The following is an 8,624-nucleotide window of genomic DNA, read 5'->3' as shown; positions in this document are numbered from 1 at the left end:
TAACTTTGACAGTTTTCATGCCAGGACAATCGTTTATGCATCATTTTAAAGCATTACAGTTGCACTTTGTTTTGGTGTATAATTTGTGGCATAATGAATTTTTAAAAAAATTGGATAGATCGGTATATTCATTGGTACAGGTTAGGAAATGCGGTAATTTAAGGCTCCGATATGGTTGCAAATATCTTTTGTAGTTTTCGTGTTATAGCAGTCGTTTATATATCTTTTTATTGCATTATAGTTGCCATTTGTTTTGGTATATAATTTTTTGCATAATATATTTTTAGAAAATGGCTAATTGGATAGATCGGTAGAATTATTTTCACAGCTTTAAAAACGCGGTATTTTGAGATTCCGATATGGCTACAAATAACATTGACAGTTTTCACGCTATGACAGTCATTAAGGCATCATTTTAAAGCATTATGATTGCACTTTAATATGGTATATCATTTGTAGCATAATGTGTGTTTTTACAAATTGGTCAATTTGATAGATCGGTAGAATTATTGTTCTATGTTTAATAAACGCAGTAATTTATGCACCATTTTAAAGCATTAAAATTTCCATTTGTTTTGGTATATAATTTATTGCATAATGTATTTTTAGAAAAGGGCCAATTGGATAGATCGGTAGAATTATTTTCCCAGGTTTAAAAAGGCGGTAATTTGAAGTTCCTATATGGTTGTGAATAACTTTGACAGTTTTCATGCTATGACAGTCATTTATGCATCATTTAAGAGCATTATGATTGCACTTTATATTGGTATATCATTTGTGGCATAATGTGTTCGTCTAAAAAATGGTCAATTTGAAGGATCGGTAGCATTGTTGTTCTATGTTTAAAAACGCTGTGACTTGAGGTTCCCATATGGTTGCAAATAACTTTGACAGTTTTCATGCCAGGACAATCGTTTATGCATCATTTTAAAGCATTACAGTTGAATTTTGTTTTGGTGTATAATTTGGGGCATAATGAGTTTTACAAAAATAGGATAGATCGGTACAGGTTTAGAAATACGGTAATTTAAGGCTCCGATATGGTTCCAAATATCTTTTATAGTTTTCATGTTATTGCAGTCGTTTATACATCTTTTCATTGCATTATAGTTGCCATTTGTTTTGGTATATAATTTACTGAATAATTTTTTTTAGAAAATGGCCAATTGGATAGATCGGTAGAATTATTTTCACAGCTTTAAAAACGCGGTAGTTTGAGGTTCCAATATGGCTGCAAATTACATTGACAGTTTTCACGCTATGACAGTCATTTATGAATCATTTTAAAGCATTATGATTGCACTTTAATATGGTATATCATTTGTAGCATAGTGTGTATATTTAGAAATTGGTCAATTTGATAGATCGCACTATAGGCAGAATGACCAGTTTTCGAGGCAACAAATCGCAGGAAACAGCTAGAGCCTTGAAATTTTGCACATTTAACTATTAGGCCAATAGAAGACTACATTAAAAATTTCAACTCGATCTGTAAGTGCCACGCCCACTTTTAGAGGAATGTTATGTTGCATCTAAGAACAAGTAAGAGTGTTATATTCGGCTATGCCGAATCTTTTATACCCACCATCAAATTACTGCTATATAAACGAACTTTGATATTTTGAATATTTTATTATTATATATCGATATTAATGAGAACATCAGGGTAACATTTGAAAGAGGTCCATTAATGGGGGTTTTACTATTGACAGTGCTAATTTTTATAGGGAGTAGGGTTATTTATACATATATGGACCAATTCTCATAAAAGTCTGTAGGAAGATTTCAGTTCCTTATTTGTTTAAAATTTCATCGATCTACTTGTATTTTGAAGCCATTAAGGAGCATTAAAGTCATAAAATATGGTAGAGAGATTTTAAATCAAAATTGTTTTATGTCGAGTTGCCTTGCGGTATTCATATTTTTCGCGTCATTTTCTGGGGCGGAATTTATATGGGGTGGTGTTATTATGAACTGATCCTCATAAAATTTGATAGAGAGATTTCGGTTGCTATAGAAGGAATAGAGATATTAGCTTACACGGAGGGGACCTTATATGGGCGCTAGGGTCAATAATAGACCGATTCACATAAAATTTGATATAGAGGTTTTGGTTCCTAAGATATATACTTATGTCAAATTTCTACGCTATATTCGCTATATTTACGCCCATAATTAACGCTAAAGTTGTTTTCTAAAGGGGGCCTTATGTGGGGGGAAGGGTCAACTATGGATCGATCCACATAAAATTTGGTAAATCTCGACTTGTATAAATCTTACTTCCGTGTAATTTCATTATTGTAATCATATTTTTGAGCCAGTAATGAGCATTAAAGAAAGTTTATGGGAAGACTTTTTATGGGGGGTAGGGTCAATTATGGACCGATCCACATAAAATTTCATAAAGATTTTTTGGCCTGTAAGACACTTACTTATATCAAATTTCATCGCTATATTCGTTTGTTTAAGCCAGTAGTGAGCTTAATGGACCTTATATGGGGGGTCAATTATGGGCCGATCCACATAAAATTTCATAGAGAAGTTTTGGCGTAAGAAACTTACTTATGTCAAATTTCATCGAAATACTTGTATTTTTAAGCCAGTAATGAGCGTTAAAGTCATTTATGAAGCCATTAACGAGCATTAAAGTCATTAAATATGGTAGGGAGTTTTTAAATCAAACTTGTTTTATGTCGAATTGCATTGCGGTATTCGTTATTATGTTATTATGTACTGATCCTCATAAAAATTTCTAGAAAGATTTCGGTTCCTATAGAAGAGATAGAGATATTAGCTGACACGAAGCTAGTTTATGTCGAATTTCATAAATCTACTAGTATTTTCAAGCCAGTACTAAGCTTTAAAGTTATTTTCTGACTTTAAACTTTAAGTAGCGTCAATTATAGACCGATCTTGTAAAATTTTGTAGAACGATCTTGGTCCCTACAGGTCAGGTTTATATCGAATTTAATCGCTTTACTCGTTTTTTAGGCCAATAATTAATTTTTTCATAGGAACATTATATGGGGGTAGGTTAATTAAGGCTCGATCCACATAAAATTAAGTTAAGAGTTTTTGACTAGCAAAGAACTTAATTGAGTCGAATTTTATTACTATACTCGTATTTTTAAGCCAGTAATGGGCGTTAAAGTATTTTTCTGATAGGGAGCTTATGTTGGGGGTAGGGTCAATTAAGGCCTGTTCCACGTAAAATTTGGTAAAGAGATTTTGGCTTGTGAAAAACTTACTTCTGTGAAATTACATCGCTATTCTCGTATTTTTAAGGCAGTAATGAACGTTAAAGTATTTTAATGGAGGGGACCTTATATGGGGGTAGGGTCAATTATAGACCGATCTACATAAAATTTGGTGGAAAGGTTTTTGTTCCCAAGATACATACTTAAGTCAAATTTCTTCGCTATATTCGTATTTTTACGCCCATAATTACCGTTAAAGTCGTTTTCTGAAGGGGGCCTTATATGGTGGGTCAATTATGGACCGCTCCACATGAAATTTGGTAAAGTTTTACTTGTATAAATCTTACTTCTGTGTAATGAGAAATTTTATGGGGGGTAGGGTCAACTATGGACCGATCGACATAAAGTTTGGCAGAGAGATATTGCCTAGTAAGAAACTTACTTATGTCAAATTTCATCGCTATACTTTTATTTTTAATAGAGTAATGAGCGTTAAACTCATTTTCTGAAGGGGACCTTATATGGGGGGTAGGGTCAATTATGAACCGATATACATAAAATTTGGTTAAGAGATATTGACTTGCATGAAACTTATGTGTGTCGAATTTCATCGCTATATTCCCATTTTTAAGCCAGTAATCAGCTATGTAGTCATTTTCTAAAGGGGACCTTATATGGGCGGGATATGGCCAATTATAGTCCTATGTCCTCCATAAAAAACTGACCTATGCGAAATTTGGTGGTATTGTGAAATCGTTGACCGATTTTGCCCATTTTCAAAACCAAACATTTCTGATCAATAAAATATATTTTGGGAAAATTTTATCTCAATATCTCTTATTTTGTGGACGCTATCGAGCCAACAACAGACAGACGGACGGACATGACTAGATAATCTTAGAATCTTATGACGTCCCAGAATATATATACTTTATGGGGTCTTAGAGCAATATTTCGATGTGTTACACACGGAATGACAAAATCAATATACCCCCCATCTTTTTTGATGGTGGGTATAAAAATACACATTATGCTACAAATGATATACCATATTAAAGTGCAATCATAATGCTTTAAAATGATGCCTAAATGACTGTCATAGCGTGAAAAATGTCAATGTTATTTGCAGCCATATCGGAACCTTAAAATACCGCGTTTTTAAAGCGACAAATTATATACCAATCAAATGGCAATTTTAATGCTTTAAAATGGTGCATAAACGACTGTCCTAGCCTTCATAAACCTGGGAAAATAATTCCACCGATCTATCCAATTGGCCATTTTTTAAAAATACATTATGCAATAAATTATATACCAAAACAAATGGCAATTTTAATGCTTTAAAATGGTGCATAAACGATCGGAACCTCAGATTACTGCGTTTATTAAACATAGAACAATAATTCTACCGATCTATCAAATTGACCAATTTGTAAAAACACACATTATGCTACAAATGATATACCATATTAAAGTGCAATCATAATGCTTTAAAATGATGCCTAAATGACTGTCATAGCGTGAAAACTGTCAATGTTATTTGCAGCCATATCGGAACCTTAAAATATCGCGTTTTTAAAGCTGTGAAAATAATTCTACCGATCTATCCATTTAGCCATTTTTTAAAAATATATTATGCAACAAATTATATACCAAAACAAATGGCAACTATAATGCAATAAAAATATATATAAACGATTGATATAACATGAAAACTATTAAAGATATTTGCAACCATATCGGAGCCTTAAATTACCGCATTTCCAAACCTGTACCAATAAATATTCCGATCTATCCAATTTTTGTAAAAATTTATTATGCCACAAATTGTACACCAAAACAAAGTGCAACTGTAATGCTTTAAAATGGTGCATAAACTAAAACTGCCAAAGTTAATTGCAACTATATCAGAACCTCAGATTACAATAATTCTACCGATCTATCAAATTGACCAATTTCTAAAAATACACATTATGCCACAAATGATATACCAAATTAAAGTGCAATCATAATGCTTTAAAATAATGCATAAATGACTGTCATAGCATGAAAACTGTCAAAGTTATTCACAACCATATCGGAACCTCAAATTACCACCTTTTTAAACCTGGGAAAATAATTCTACCGATCTATCCAATTGGCCATTTTCTAAAACTACATTATGCAATAAATTATATACCAAAACAAATGGCAATTTCAATGCTTTAGAATGTTCATAACACTGTCCTATCACGAAAACTGCCAAGTTAATTGCAACCATATCGGAACCTCAGATTACTGCGTTTATTAAACATAGAACAATAATTCTACCGATCTATCAAATTGACCAATTTGTAAAAACACACATTATGCTACAAGTGATATACCATATTAAAGTGCAATCATAATGTTTTAAAACGAATCATAAATGACTGTCATAGCGTGAAAACTGTCAATGTTATTTGCAGCCATGTTGGACCTTAAATACCTCGTTTTTAAAGCTGTGAAAATAATTCTACCGATCTATCCAATTGGCCATTTTCTAAAAATATATTATTTCAATAAATTATATACCAAAACAAATGGCAACTATAACGCAATAAAAAGATATATAAACGACTGCAATAACATGAAAACTATAAAAGATATTTGCAACCATATCGGGAGCCTTAAATTACCTCATTTCTAAACTGTACCAATAAATATACCGGTCTATCCTATTTTTGTAAAACTCATTATGCCACAAATTGTACACCAAAACAAAGTGCATCTGTAGTGCTTTAAAATGATGCATAAACGATTGTCCTGGCATGAAAACTGTCAAAGTTATTAAAAACCATATCGGAACCTCAAATCACAGCGTTTTTAACATAGAACAACAATTCTACCGATCCTTCAAATTGACAATTTTTTTGACGAACACATTATGCCACAAATGATATGCCCAAATTAAAGTTCAATCATAATGCTTTAAAATTATGCATAAATGACTGTCATAGCATGAAAAACTGTCAAAGTTATTCATAACCATATCGGAACTTCAAATAACCGCCTTCTTAAACCTGGAAAACAATTCTACCGATCTATGGAATTGGCCATTTTCTAAAAACACATTAGGCAATGAATTATATACCCAAAACAAATGGCAATTTTAATGCTTTAAAATGGTGCATAAACGACTGTCCTAGCACGAAAACTGCCAAAGTTAATTGCAACCATAGCGGAACCTTAGATTACTGCGTTTATTATACATAAAACAATAATTATACCGATCTATCAAATTTAATAATTTCTAAAAATACACAATATGCTACAAATGAATACATATTGAAGTGCAATCATAATGCTTTCAAATGATTCATAAATGACTGCCATAGCGTGAAAACTGTCAATGTTATTCGCAGCCATATCGGAACCTCAAACTACCGCGCTTTGAAAGCTTGAAGAGCAATGAATGAAAATATCTAATCCAATCCTGGCCATTTTCTAAAAATATATAAAGCAAATATGAAATATATAATCATACCAAACCAAAACAAATGGCAACTATAAAAAAAAATGCAAATGAATAAAGAAATATAAACGACTGCAATAACATGAAAAACTAAAAATGATATTTGCAACCATATCGAGCCTTAAAAACCGTATTTCTAAACCTGTACCAATAAATATACCGATGTATCCTATTTTTGTAAAAACTCATTATGCCACAAAAATATACACCAAAACCAACTGTAATGCTTTAAAATGATGCATAAACGATTGTTCTGGCATAAAAACTGTCAATGTTATTTGCAACCATATCGGAACCTCAAATCACAGCGTTTTTAAACATAGAACAACAATTCTACCGATCCATCAAATTGACCATTTTTTTGGCGAACACATTATGCCACAAATGATATACCAATATAAAGTGCAATCATAATGCTCCAAAATGATGCATAAATGACTGTCATAGCATGAAAAACTGTCAAAGTTATTCACAACCATATCGGAACCTCAAATTACCGCCTTTTTAAACCTGGGAAAAATAATTCTACCGATCTATCCAATTGGCCATTTTCTAAAACTACATTATGCACTAAATTATATACCAAAACAAATGGCAATTTTAATGCTTTAAAAATGCATAAACGACTGTCCTAGCACGAAAACTGCCAAAGTTAATTGCAACCATATAGGAACCTCAGCTTACTGCGTTTATTAAACATAGAACAATAACTCTACCGATCTATCAAATTGACCAATTCAAAAAATACACTTATGCTACAAATGATAATACCATATAAAAGTGCAATCATAATGCTTTAAAATAATTCATAAATGACTGTCATAGCGTGAAACTGTCAATGTTATTTGCAGCCATATTGGAACCTCAGACTACCGCGTTTTTAAAGCTGTGAAAATAATTCTACCGGTCTATACAATTGGCCATTTCTAAAAATATATTATGCAATAAATTTATATACCAAAACAAATGGCAACTATAATGCCACTTAAAAAGATATATAAACGACTGCAATATCATGAAAACTACTCAAAATAATTCTACTAAAAAAACTATTCTACTACCTAGACCGATCTATCGAATTGGCCATTTTCTAAAGATACATTAGGCAATAAATTATATACCAAAACAAATGGCAATTTTAATGCTTTAAAATGGTGCATAAACGACTGTCCTAGCACGAAAACTGCCGAAGTTAATTGCAACCATAGCGGAACCTCAGATTACTGCGTTTATTATACATAGAACAGTAATTATACCGATCTGTCCTAGCACGAAAACTGCCAAAGTTATTCACAACCATATCGGAACCTCAAATTACCACCTTTTTAAACCTGGGAAAATAATTCTACCGATCTATCCATTTGGCTATTTTCTAAAACTACATTATGCACTAAATTATATACCAAAACAAATGGCAATTTTAATGCTTTAAATGATATACAAATGATATGCCATATTGAAGTGCAATCATAATGCTTTAAAATGATTCATAAATGACTGTCATAGCGTGAAAACTGCCAAAGTTAATTGCAACCATATAGGAACCTCAGATTACTACGTTTATTAAACATAGAACAATAACTCTACCGATCTATCAAATTGTCCAATTTCTAAAAATACACATTATGCTACAAATGATATACCATATTAAAGTGCAATCATAATGCTTTAAAATGATTTATAAATGACTGTCATATCGTGAAAACTGTCAATGTTATTTGCAGTCATATCGGAACCTTAAATTACCGCATTTTTAAAGCTGTGAAAATAGTTCTACCGATCTATCCAATTGGCCATTTTCTAAAAATATATTTTGCAATAAATTATATACCAAAACAAATGGCAACTATAATGCAATAAAAAGATATATAAACGACTGCAATAACATGAAAACTATAAATGATATTTGCAACCATATCGGAGCCTTTAATTAC

The sequence above is a fragment of the Lucilia cuprina genome, chromosome 2, assembly GCF_022045245.1.
Source record: "Lucilia cuprina isolate Lc7/37 chromosome 2, ASM2204524v1, whole genome shotgun sequence".
Taxonomy (NCBI): Eukaryota; Metazoa; Arthropoda; class Insecta; order Diptera; family Calliphoridae; genus Lucilia; species Lucilia cuprina.
Note: the sequence above shows the minus strand (reverse complement) of the source record.